Source organism: Taudactylus pleione, unplaced genomic scaffold (assembly GCF_031769625.1).
Source record: "Taudactylus pleione unplaced genomic scaffold, aTauple2 ptg000660l, whole genome shotgun sequence".
In the NCBI taxonomy this organism is placed as follows: Eukaryota; Metazoa; Chordata; class Amphibia; order Anura; family Myobatrachidae; genus Taudactylus; species Taudactylus pleione.
This window is the reverse complement of record NW_028285062.1, coordinates 17,818-31,025: the sequence shown is the minus strand read 5'-3', so window position 1 is coordinate 31,025 and position 13,208 is coordinate 17,818. Positions and strand designations below refer to the sequence as shown.

The window sequence follows — 13,208 nt, the reverse complement described above, 5'->3', positions numbered from 1 at the left end:
CACTAAGGCAGTCGTGGTGCGCACGATGATGAGAGGTTGGGCTAGGAGTGAGTGCAAGAAGCCAGACACGCGGCAGCCGATTACGTTAGACCTGCTCGAGAGGCTAGTGCGAATGGTGCCGGCGGTGTGTAGCAGCGAAAGTGAGGCTTTGCTTTTCCATGCTGCTTTTGTTATGGCTTTTAGTGGCGCATTCAGAGTAGGGGAGTTGGTTGCGGCATCCAGCAGGGCAGAGGGTACAGGTTTACATCGCAGGAATGTAGTGTTGGAGGAGTACTCAGGGCCTGATACAGCAATGCGTTAGAACGCCCAGTATTTCTTAGAGTGATCACATAGTGTATGCAGACGCCCACTTGTGCATGTCATGTCCAGGAAGTGTATGCAACCATCGGTACATCGGATGCGATCGCAGCGCTCGAGGTTGACCATACCCTGCTGCAAGCACTGCGAGCATGTCAATGTAAAAACCAGCCAGGTGATGTGTACTATGACGCTGTCTTATAATTATGCACACCTCTAAAACGCCGTTGAGATGCTCAAGCACGCCTGCGTTTGCACCTCCCCTCCCCCGTTTTTAACGGCAAGCACCTGTTACCACCGACAAACTGCCTCCCCTGTCACTCACTCTGCTGGGCTGTCTATGCGCAGCGAGCAAATGTATTGTGAACGTTCGCTAAGGTATGCGTACTGCGATGCATGCGCACAATGTATACCATCGCCGGCAGCGAGAGTATTCATCTTAGCGAGCCGGTCTGAATGAGCTCCTCGGTGCTTTGCAAGATACACAGGTCCAAGACGGACCAGGAAGGAAAAGGCAGGTGGGTCCAGCTCAAGAAGTGTGCGGCCAGGATGGTTAGGCCAGTGGCGGCAGCCCGGGGTTTTGTGCGGATTAGGCCACCTGGGGGAGTTACCATCCTTATACACACTGACGGGTCTGTTTTAACAAAATATCGATTTGCAACTGTTTTCAGAAGGTGCACTGCAGCTTTAGGTTGGAACCCCAGGAAGTTTGGAACACATTCCTTTAGGATAGGGGCGGCGACATCGGCTGCCCACGAGGGGAGCTCGGTAGCAGAGATAAAAAAAACTAGGGGGGGTGGAGGCCGGGCTGCTACAAGAGATATATCGGGCCTCTGGTCGCTGCGGGGGCTACTGGTGAGGAATTTGTGCTTCAATAACCTCCTCTCCTCCCCTATCCAATGGTGTTTTATTTTCCACAGGCAAGCATGTGTGGATTATGGGACATTCTTATATCCATTGGGCGGAGGTCTGCGTGGCCGCTAGCTCATATGGGCGGGCAGGGCCGGACTGGCCATTGGGCACTTCTGGCAAATGCCAGAAGGGCCGATGGCCAAATGGGCCGCTTTGACTTAGCACAGGCTCACCCGGCAGTACAACCTCCCGGGCGGCGCCTTGCTCAGTAAACAAATTGCACGAATGCGCGACCGCGTCATGACGCAGTGACGTCATGACGCGGCCGCGCGGCCCTGAAATCTTCTTACTGAGCAAGGCGAGTACCTTGCCTTGCCGCGACCAGTGCAGCCGCACTGAAGAATCCGGACGCCGGCTGAGACTGGCCTCCGCATCCTGCTGCTGGCTGCACTTGTCAGTCTGTCCTCTCTCTGGATGGGTGGTTGGGGTCAGGCTGTCCACTCCCATCTGCCGCGCCCGCCCTCCGAACTGGCCACTGACTGGGCAGGATCATGAGGCAAGCACACAGCAGGGAGATGCGCTGCGCTGCAGCTTCATCAGGTAACTACACCTCCACGGGGGAAGCAGGGGGAAGGGGGGGTACGAGCAGCATGTGTAAATATTGTCAGTTGTGCGGGGTACAGTGCAGCCTGCAGCAGGATGTTGGGGCTGGGGGGGGCGCTCGCGCAGCATGTGCTATGTCATTTGGGGTCGGGGAGGTGTGCAGCGTGTGCTATGTCATTTGGGGGGTGTGCAGCGTGTGCCAAGTCATTTGGGGGTGTGTGCAGCGCGTGCCATGTCATTTAGGGGGGTGCAGCGTGTGGTATGTCAGTTGGGGGGTGTGCAGCGTGTGCTATGTCAGTTGTCTCTCCCCCTCACTCTCCCCCTCTAGTATCTGTCTCCCTCTCCCCTTCCCTCTCCTGTCTCCCCCTCTCCCTCGCTCCCTCTTCCCCTCTCCCGTCTGTCTCCCTCTCCATCTCTCCCTTCCCCCTCTCCCGTCTCCCCCTATTCCTCTTCTCTCTCCCAGCTTCCCCTTTCTTCTATGTCTCTCCTGTCTCCCCCTATTCCTTCTCGCTCTCTCGTCTTTCCCTATTCCTTCCTACTCTCACCCAGCTCCCTTCTCCTATGTCGTTTCCCGGGCCTCCCCAATTCCTTCTCTCTCTCTCCCAGCTTCCCCTATTCCTTCTCTCTCCCAGCTCACCCTATTTCTCTTATGTCTCTCTAGTTTCCCCAGTTCCTCCTCCCTTTCTCTCGACTCAGCCTGTTCCTTCACTCTCTCGCGGCTCTCCCTATTTCTTCTCTCTCTTCCTACTCCCCATATTTCTCCTATGTCTCTCCTGGCTCCCCATATTCTCTCTCTCTACCCCAGTTCCTCCTCTCTCTCTCCTGGCTTTCCCTAATTCTCCTATGTTGGGTCCCCTCTTTCCTTCTCTCTCCCCAGCTGCCCAAATTCCTCCTCTCTTTTCTCCTGGCTCCCCCCTTTCCTCCTCTCTTTTTCTCCTGGCTCCCCCCTTTCCTCCTCTCTTTTTCTCCTGGCTCCCCCTTTCCTTCCTCTCTCTTTTTCCTGTCTCTCTATTCCTTTTAGTATGCTGCTATTTCAAACCTGCAGATCCATGTAGTATTAATTTTTTGTATTCAATATATTGTTTATTATATTTCTATTTTATAATATGTGCAAATATTCATGTATGTGAATAAGGGACACTATTGTGTGACATAACGTGAAAAAGGGACACTACTGTGTGACGTAACGTGACTATGGGGCACTACCGTGTGGCGTAATGTGAAAAAGGGACACTACTGTGTGACGTAACGTGAAATATTAGGTGGCTACGCCCCTTCCCAGCAAAACTATGCCTGAAATTTTTTTGCGGCACGCGCTCCTCCCTGCTTCCCCTATAGTTGGCGGCACAAACGCTCTTTTGTTAAAATGTGTAGTTGTGGCTCTGCTTTGGTGTGCATAGAGGTGTCCTCTGCATTCAGCACCCTGCCCTAAAAAAGTCCTACAGTGAACACTATCTAATCTTCTACAACTGCTAAACTATCGCTTGGGAAAATGCTTTCCCCTTTCTTGTGTATGACCTACACCAGTGAAGTGCCAGCTTTACCTGTAGATATCTGTCCAATCTGTCTGGTGGGAAAGAAAATCTGGTCCATTTTCCAGCTTCTGGGAGCAAATTTCTATTGTTATTTGCTCCCACACATTCCCAGATTTTCTGTCCCACCACACTAATTGGACAGATATATCTATAGGTGTCTGCACAACTTAACAGAACCAACACAATACCAAATGTTTGACTCCCATGCAGGATGTGCTCTGTTGTATGTATTTTAATAGCTAATGATGTGTACTTGTCTGTTGTTCTAATATTAATTATATTTGTAAGAGCATAGACTAAAGTGGGAGGTGTCAGGAATAGTTAGGGGAGGAGTCTATGCCAGGAGACAGATGCTGACGCGAGGTGGGCCTGTGTGCTCTTTAAAATGCCAGGGCCTATTTGTAGTCCCAGTCCGGCCCTGTGGGCGGGGATTGGTCTTGCCTTCGGAGGCAGGGTCAGTTTACTGGTTTGGTTGGTAACGGGGATGTTGTAGGGACCAGGTGGGGAAGGGTTTACTGAAAGCGGAAAAGGTAGCAAGGCAGGACCCGGATGCATTGTTGTTACCAAAATTGTTGACCCCCAGTTGTGTAAGATAAGGTCCCTAGACCTCCTAAAAAGCATGAAGGAAGACTTAGCGTGGATTAAGAGGCGATGGAGTGGCACTCACATTATATGGTCAAACATCATTCCAAGGTTGGCATGGAGGGGGGTGAGGAGCGGGGCTGGTATCGAGATTGCCATTGCTGCGTTTACCTTTTTTCTGGCCAAGATGGGTATCCGCCGGTGGTGGGAGTGTCATTCAGCACGGAGACATTTCAGTGCAGGACTGGGTGCACCTGTTGGATGTGGGTTTAGACTTGTTCAACAATGCGTTACAGGAGGTATTGGAGCGTCTCAAATGGTAGAGACCGCTGGGTGGGGCTTCGGGTCCCCAGCAAGCGGGGGGACCTTGTGTGACGGGAGGAGATGGTGAGCAAGGTATGTAGGGGGATTTCAGAGGACCAGGCATACTCTCCAGTAAGCACAGAAACAGACAATCTCAGGTGCATAACTCCAAATTGCAAAATTTTATTGCATTTATATATTATTAACAATCAATAGAGGTTATTAGCATAATCATGGCCAAGCTTATGGGCCTACCCACCATATCCAGTTAACCTCTTTCGTGTCGGTCCCTAACATACTAGGGTTCAAATCCAGAGCGCAGGACCCCCCAAAAAACCGCCCCAGCCAAGCCGCCCCAGGGCACCACCATAGTAAGAAAAGTGCAGTGTAAAGAGATAGTTAGGAGCAGCTGCAGCTGCATATAAAGAATGAAAATAAAAAAGTGAAGTACATATATATTAAACACACAGTGAAGGGTTTAAAATGTGTTATAATGGAAAATGTGTTATAATGCTGTGCCCTGAGACAAATCAGCCAACGCAATCCAGGGGGACCCACGCCCCAAAAATGAACAAAGTTGCACTACAGTATATAACTTTTAGGACTTACCTAGAATTGTGCCTAATACAGTGTGCATATACATTACCATACTCCATGCTTTTACACCAATAAGGAAGGGTGCCAGTCCAGAATGAGGGCGTCTCATTTCCCTCAGAAGTGCAGTAAAGCACATTAAATGGAGCATACTATGCTGTGTGCTGTGACTTTAATAAAACTGTGACCATTTGCCCAAAACAAATGCATGGTCTAAGTTATTGCGTAGCGCATGGAAAAAGTGGGGTCACCGAATAGTCGGCCTCTCCCCCTTACTGTGCATGATAATATGGTTTAAATTGTATCCAATATGCTCAGTGTAATGGTGATATGAATGCTGACCGCTGCAAGTGTAATTAACATGGATGTCCACAACCCTGATTAGATAGTAACCCCATAGCTGGGAGAGCACAGCGCGAGTCTCCTGGTAACCGCGACAGCTAACAGATGCGGCCGCGGCCCGGAGGGACTGAATAGCGGGTTGGAGATAAAAAAAGATTGCCTCATTGGAAATTGAAAGAGTAACTTACTCGATATATAAACTGAATAATAATAGTGTTTATTACTGATATCCGAAGCACGGCATGGAGAGATCTACATGCTGCATATAATCATCTATTATCTTGGGAATATATCCCATAATCATTTTATATCTGATCTAGATTTTTGACATCCGGCATTAAGGCTACCATTCCTAATAATATAATTAAATCCATCTAACCTGATACATCACTACTGACACATTGCAGTGTGAGATTAGAATCAGAATAACGATCTGAGTAACTCCACTGGATGGGGATACTAATGTAACCTCTATGGCACAGCTTTTACAGGGTATTAGCACATAGCTTTTTCATTGGGTGAATTACTAAACCTGAATGTAGCTCATACAGGTACAGGGTACTTTACCCGCACAGAAACTTGGGACCTCGGGGTCCATTGCCTGGTCCACAAACTAATACTGCCTGCCTGTCTGGCTGACAACTGAGACTTCTGTGCTACTTTACCTCAACAAACTCAGATTTTAGAAATATTTCCAGGAATCGTAGCTTTTACCAATACTTCTGGTTTGTTCATAATATAATCACCATCATGTGTTTAGGTTGTTATAATTATTTATGTTTAGTGTTTGAATATTTCCATCTACATACAGTTGTTTCTTGTATGTCGCTTTTGCATCTATATGAATTCAGTGTACATCCTCACACAGTGCTTTTATTCCTTCTAACAGATTGCATGTGGTCATTTACTATTGTGTATTCTTATAGATTGTTATACAGCTTGTAGTTACACTGTCTGCGCTGTCCCTTTCCCCCATGTCCCTGGTGTTATATATATTGTTATACAGCTTGTAGTTACACTGTCTGCGCTGTGCCTTTCCCCCATGTCCCTGGTGTTATATATAGATTGTTATACAGCTTGTAGTTACACTGTCTGCGCTGTCCCTTTCCCCCATATCCCTGGTGTTATATATATTGTTATACAGCTTGTAGTTACACTGTCTGCGCTGTCCCTTTCCCCCATATCCCTGGTGTTACATATATTGTTATACAGCTTGTAGTTACACTGTCTGCGCTGTGCCTTTCCCACATATCCCTGGTGTTATATATATTGTTATACAGCTTGTAGTTACACTGTCTGCGCTGTGCCTTTCCCCCATATCCCTGGTGTTATATATATTGTTATACAGCTTGTAGTTACACTGTCTGCGCTGTCCCTTTCCCCCATGTCCCTGGTGTTATATATATTGTTATACAGCTTGTAGTTACACTGTCTGCGCTGTGCCTTTCCCCCATGTCCCTGGTGTTATATATAGATTGTTATACAGCTTGTAGTTACACTGTCTGCGCTGTCCCTTTCCCCCATATCCCTGGTGTTATATATATTGTTATACAGCTTGTAGTTACACTGTCTGCGCTGTCCCTTTCCCCCATATCCCTGGTGTTACATATATTGTTATACAGCTTGTAGTTACACTGTCTGCGCTGTGCCTTTCCCACATATCCCTGGTGTTATATATATTGTTATACAGCTTGTAGTTACACTGTCTGCGCTGTGCCTTTCCCCCATATCCCTGGTGTTATATATATTGTTATACAGCTTGTAGTTACACTGTCTGCGCTGTCCCTTTCCCCCATATCCCTGGTGTTATATATAGATTGTTATACAGCTTGTAGTTACACTGTCTGCGCTGTCCCTTTCCCCCATATCCCTGGTGTTATATATAGATTGTTATACAGCTTGTAGTTACACTGTCTGCGCTGTCCCTTTCCCCCATATCCCTGGTTTTATATATATATTGTTATACAGCTTGTAGTTACACTGTCTGCGCTGTGCCTTTCCCCCATATCCCTGGTTTTATATATATTGTTATACAGCCTGTAGTTACACTGTCTGCGCTGTCCCTTTCCCCCATATCCCTGGTGTTATATATAGATTGTTATACAGCTTGTAGTTACACTGTCTGCGCTGTCCCTTTCCCCCATATCCCTGGTTTTATATATATTGTTATACAGCTTGTAGTTACTGTCTGCGCTGTCCCTTTCCCCCATATCCCTGGTGTTATATATATTGTTATACAGCTTGTAGTTACACTGTCTGCGCTGTGCCTTTCCCCCATATCCCTGGGGTTATATATATATTGTTATACAGCTTGTAGTTACACTGTCTGCGCTGTCCCTTTCCCCCATATCCCTGGTGTTCTATAAAGTTTTACCTATTTAAAGAGCTGTGGGAGAGGTCTCTCCCATTCTTGAGAAAGGACCTAGATGGTCTGAAACGCGTAGAAGCAAGGAGGAAAGCGGAAGCAGTACATTCAATTCTGACAAATGCCTAAAAGGACTTAGTATTACATCCGGCGCCGGGCGCTAGACGTCATCAACCAGCGCCGCGGCACAGCCGACTGCCCGCAACAAGTCCCCGCCAAAGAAGCAGAGGGAAGTCCCCGATGGAGGTAACCCCTAAGAAGATCGGCGGTAAGGTAGGGACAGGTAGTACGGGCATAGGCGTACCATCACCCGGACCGGGTCCTGACTTTCCTCCCACATTAGTCAAAAGACTATAAACATCAATATCATTTATGTTTATTTTATGTTACACGTTTATTATGCCTAATTTATCCATATAGCGCTCATTCTCATTTTTATATACTATCAATAATACTGAGCTGCTTTTACACCACAAGTGCATTGCACTCATCCATTATATATATATATATATATATATATATATAGTTATACAGCTTGTAGTTACACTGTCTGCGCTGTGCCTTTCGCCCATATCCCTGTCACTTGATAAGTCACCTCAGCGTATGTCTCTGATCTCTCTGTAGATCTCCTCTGGTTACATTTGGAGGAATATTACAAACCTCTATTTTCTGTAGAACGTTATTTGTTCTAGGGATCGGGAGTGATAATTGGGCTTCTTTCCCATCTAGCAGCAGCAGGCGAGCAGATTGCCTGGTGGTTGCACAGAGGAACCTATATATTTTCGGTGTGGACCTTTAAAATGATAGTATAGCCCTGGGGAGTCTGCGTAGCCAAGGGTCTATAATATCAATTAACGTGAGCTCGCCCCGCCAGTGGAATGGCTACAGCTCCTAAAGAAGACTATAAAGAATATAAATGAGAAGAAGACTCTAATAATAAGAATAATAGGAGTGAACCAATATCTCAGGCCTGTGAATATGTTGGACAGATAGGCTCGGATAGAAGAATAAGGGTCCTATTTACTAAGCTGTGTTAGGAGATAAAGTGAACGGTGATAAGCTACCAGCCAATCAGCTCGTAACTGTCATTTTTCAAACACAGCCTGTGACATGGCAGTTAGGAGCTGATTGGCTGGTACCTTATCACCATTCACTTTATCTCCTAAGACTGCTTAGTAAATAGACCTCTAAGACTGAGCAGTGTGTTCTCAACCTCCCGACCACCCGCAGGACACTGCGGCCTGCAGGTGGGATAGCAAGACAGTGCCAGAAAAACAGCACTGTCCCGCTGCAATGGAGATGGTTAGGAGGTGTCTCTGGGACAAATTTCTATGTTAGCGCTGTAGTTGAGGAAACTAGATGGGAAAATAGCTTACATCCTAGTAATGTTGCCATCCACATGCAGCGCGGAAGAGTCTGCTTTCACGGAACACTGCGCATTCTACAATCTACGGAAAGCCACAAAGGTGTATTGGGAACTAGTACTGGAGGAGGGAACGCATATGACTGCTACAGGCAGGACTGTTCTGTCTGCTACATACAGGTGCTCGGTGTCAGGACGGTCTGTTATACAAGACAGACTTCGGTGCTTCGTAATAGACCCCTACAGAGTCTCATCTCCAGTGAAAGTGGCAGTAGCCATCCCTGTTTTGCGCAGTGACTCTATTATAGCCAGTCCTACAATCACTATTGCCCTCTCAGGCCTGGTACAGTAACCGCAGAAAAAAAATCTTTATTAGTAAAATAAACATATATTTCTCTTTGAATATTAACATTTATTTTTTATTTATTTTTTTTTTACTTCTTTTTCAAGTAAATCTGTCTAGAAATGCCCACATAGGACCTGGATGGGCTGGCAAAGCACTAAAGGGCCGGGGTCAGATGCTGCTTCGACCGCTTTAATGCCTATTGCTGTAGTCACGCCTGTGACTTTATGCTAGTATCAGCCCTTCCTCTGGAGTACACGCCTGCCTCTGAGAGCGGAAGGTCTGGGATGCCCACCATCGAAACTTGTACCAGCCCCACGCCAGGTGCAGATTATCTGTCAGAGTATGGCCTCTAATGTGAGCGATGAAGCATCAGTGTTTGCGGCCAGTTCATTCCGAGCGTCTCAGTCGCAGCTTTGCCTCTGTGCGCACACGCAGTATAAAGCATGTGCTGCACCAGTTTTTAGGGATGTTCTCGCCCAGCTCCCTACACATCGGCCTTGCATGTGACTCCGAGCCAGGATTAGGTCTCTGCTCACTTCTGCCAGTCAGTATCCCCAGGTGGTCATTATCACTCATCTGCACTATTTTTTTGTTAAATAAGCCTGTAAACTATTTTAAGTCGCCTTAGAAAGCGTCACTAGAAAATCATGGATGTGGTTATAGGCCCCATAGTATGACGGCAAGCAGCGATGGCAGATCTTTAGCTTGGCACTGGCCTGTATTGTGTGGGGCAATTCCCTATGCATATATGAATGTGAGCACCATAGAGTATGAATGCTAGGGATTAGTATGTATCAGGGTTACACAGAGTTGTGCTGAATGCATTAACTATTCATTTTCTCTTATTCCACTCACATTTTCCTGTAGGGGAAAGAAGATGGATATTTTGCACATGTTGCTGTCTTGCCGGGAGAAGCAGCCGGGGACGCAGGCATACAGAAGCTGGTGTCTGTGTGTGGGAGGGATTGCTCATTGGATGGAACAAAATCTTGGAAGAGGTGTCTGGGAAACAGAGGTTGTGCCTGTCAGACCCACGTCTCCCTCAGATCCTGGCACAATCGCAGCCCACACTGGCAGCACCTAAAGGAAAATTGTGAGTAACTCCACAAATTGTGAGAGGGCCCCAGAGGATGACGCCGGTGTTTAGGGACCCACGTGGAATGTCTGATGTATATTCTTTATCAGACGCTTTACTAGACATGGGCATGGAACCTTATTACTCATTATCTCAGGCTCCTAGTGTGCCAGGAATAACTGGATTAGTAGGGATAGTTTTCTAGCATTGTTTTACGTTAATTACAGTCCATATGGAAGCTCGGGGTGGCCTTACAACTGCACACGCGCAAACGTTTCTAAAAGCGTCTTCAATGCACACGTTACACAGCGTGTACATACAAAGGCGCTGCTGCATTCCAGACCGCATCAGATATGTTGTGTAAAAGTGGTGAGCGGTGACTGGGAGGTGGCGAGTGGTGCACGATGGTCCATTCAGTGGCTGTGGAGCTGCCACTGAAAGTGGCTGCGTACACAGACGCTCGACCGCCCGCATAGGAGGCCATGGTCAGATATAGGACTGGTGCAAGTTCCGATGGTGAGACCGATGGCGGCATCTAAGGGCTCACCAATCAGTATTAGTGTGTACAGACGCTGACAGTGGGCGTCTCAGTCCTTGCACAGATGTACACAGGGAAGGAGTGTAGCGCCTTTTGCATAAAGTCTCAGATGGGTGGCCGCCTTAGACGCTGCTGCTGGCGCTCCTGCATCCACCTCTGAATCAGGTGGTTGTTCTCCATATACACATGCCGGTCATATACAGTATATTACATTCATTAACATCTCTTCTCGCTGCTATTGGCTGATTATAAATGTGACTTCTCTACAGTTTATCTATCATTTCTTGCCGGGACCTCGACTTTGATAAAATGCTGTCCTGCGAGGAGTTTCACTATAGTGATTGCTAATGATATTCTCCTGGGACTGCACTAATTGCACATGGTCACTACTTACATAATTGCACATGGTCACTAATTGCACATGGTCACTAATTACATAATTGCACATGGTCACTAATTACATAATTGCACATGGTCACTAATTACATAATTGCACATGGTCACTAATTACATAATTGCACATGGTCACTAATTACATAATTGCACATGGTCACTAATTACATAATTGCACATGGTCACTAATTGCATATGGTCACTAATTACATATTGCACATGGTCACTAATTATATACTTGAACATGGTCCCTAATTACATACTTGCACATGGTCTCTACATACTTGCACATGGTCACTAATTGCACATGGTCACTAATTGCAGACTTGCACATGGTCACTAATTGCAGACTTGCACATGGTCACTAATTGCAGACTTGCACATGGTCACTAATTGCATACTTGCACATGGTCACTAATTGCACATGGTCACTAATTGCATACTTGCACATGGTCACTAATTGCATACTTGCACATGGTCCCTAATTGCATACTTGCACATGGTCACTAATTACATACTTGCACATGGTCACTAATTACATACTTGCACATGGTCCCTAATTACATACTTGCACATGGTCTCTACATACTTGCACATGGTCACTAATTGCAGACTTGCACATAGTCACTAATTGCATACTTGCACACGGTCACTAATTGCATACTTGCACATGGTCACTAATTGCATACTTGCACATGGTCACTAATTGCATACTTGCACATGGTCACTAATTGCATACTTGCACATGGTCACTAATTACATACTTGCACATGGTCCCTAATTACATACTTGCACATGGTCTCTACATACTTGCACATGGTCACTAATTGCACATGGTCACTAATTGCACATGGTCACTAATTGCACATGGTCACTAATTGCACATGGTCACTAATTGCACATGGTCACTAATTGCATACTTGCACATGGTCACTAATTGCACATGGTCACTAATTGCACATGGTCACTAATTGCATACTTGCACATGGTCCCTAATTACATACTTGCACATGGTCTCTACATACTTACACATGGTCACTAATTGCACATGGTCACTAATTGCAGACTTGCACATGGTCACTAATTACAGACTTGCACATGGTCACTAATTACAGACTTGCACATGGTCACTAATTACATACTTGCACATGGTCACTAGTTACATACTTGCACATGGTCACTAGTTGCACATGGTCTCTACATACTTGCACATGGTCACTACTTGCATACTTGCACATGGTCACTAGTTGCACATGGTCTCTACATACTTGCACATGGTCACTACTTGCACATGGTCTCTACATACTTGCACATGGTCACTACTTGCACATGGTCTCTACATACTTGCACATGGTCACTAGTTACATACTTGCACATGGTCACTACTTGCACATGGTCACTAGTTACATTCTTGCACATGGTCACTAGTTACACACTTGCACATGGTCACTAGTTGCACATGGTCTCTACATACTTGCACATGGTCACTAATTTCATACTTTCATATGGTCACTAATTGGACATGGTCACTAGTTACAGAGTTGCACATGGTCACTAGTTACAGAGTTGCACATGGTCACTAGTTACAGAGTTGCACATGGTCACTAGTTACAGAGTTGCACATGGTCACTAGTTACAGAGTTGCACATGGTCACTAGTTACAGAGTTGCACATGGTCACTAGTTACAGAGTTGCACATGGTCACTAGTTACAGAGTTGCACATGGTCACTAGTTACAGAGTTGCACATGGTCACTAGTTACAGAGTTGCACATGGTCACTAGTTACAGAGTTGCACATGGTCACTAGTTATATACTTGCACATGGCCACTAGTTATATACTTGCACATGGCAACTTGTTACATAGTTGCACATGGTCACTAGTTACATAGTTGCACATGGTCACTAGTTACATAGTTGCACATGGTCACTAGTTACATAGTTGCACATGGTCACTAGTTACATATGGTCACTAGTTACATAGTTGCACATGGTCACTAGTTACATAGTTGCACATGGTC

The 13,208-nt window shown here is 46.2% G+C and overlaps 1 long non-coding RNA gene across 1 annotated transcript in view; it reads left to right on the top strand.

Moving 5' to 3' along the window:
- Positions 1-13,208, top strand: part of LOC148478346 (uncharacterized) — a 67,376-nt gene that overhangs the window by 42,072 nt on the left and 12,096 nt on the right. Inside the window, exon 2 of the long non-coding RNA XR_015872403.1 lies at positions 10,050-10,275. This is a non-coding gene — a long non-coding RNA (uncharacterized LOC148478346). The remainder of the gene's footprint in view (positions 1-10,049; positions 10,276-13,208) is intronic.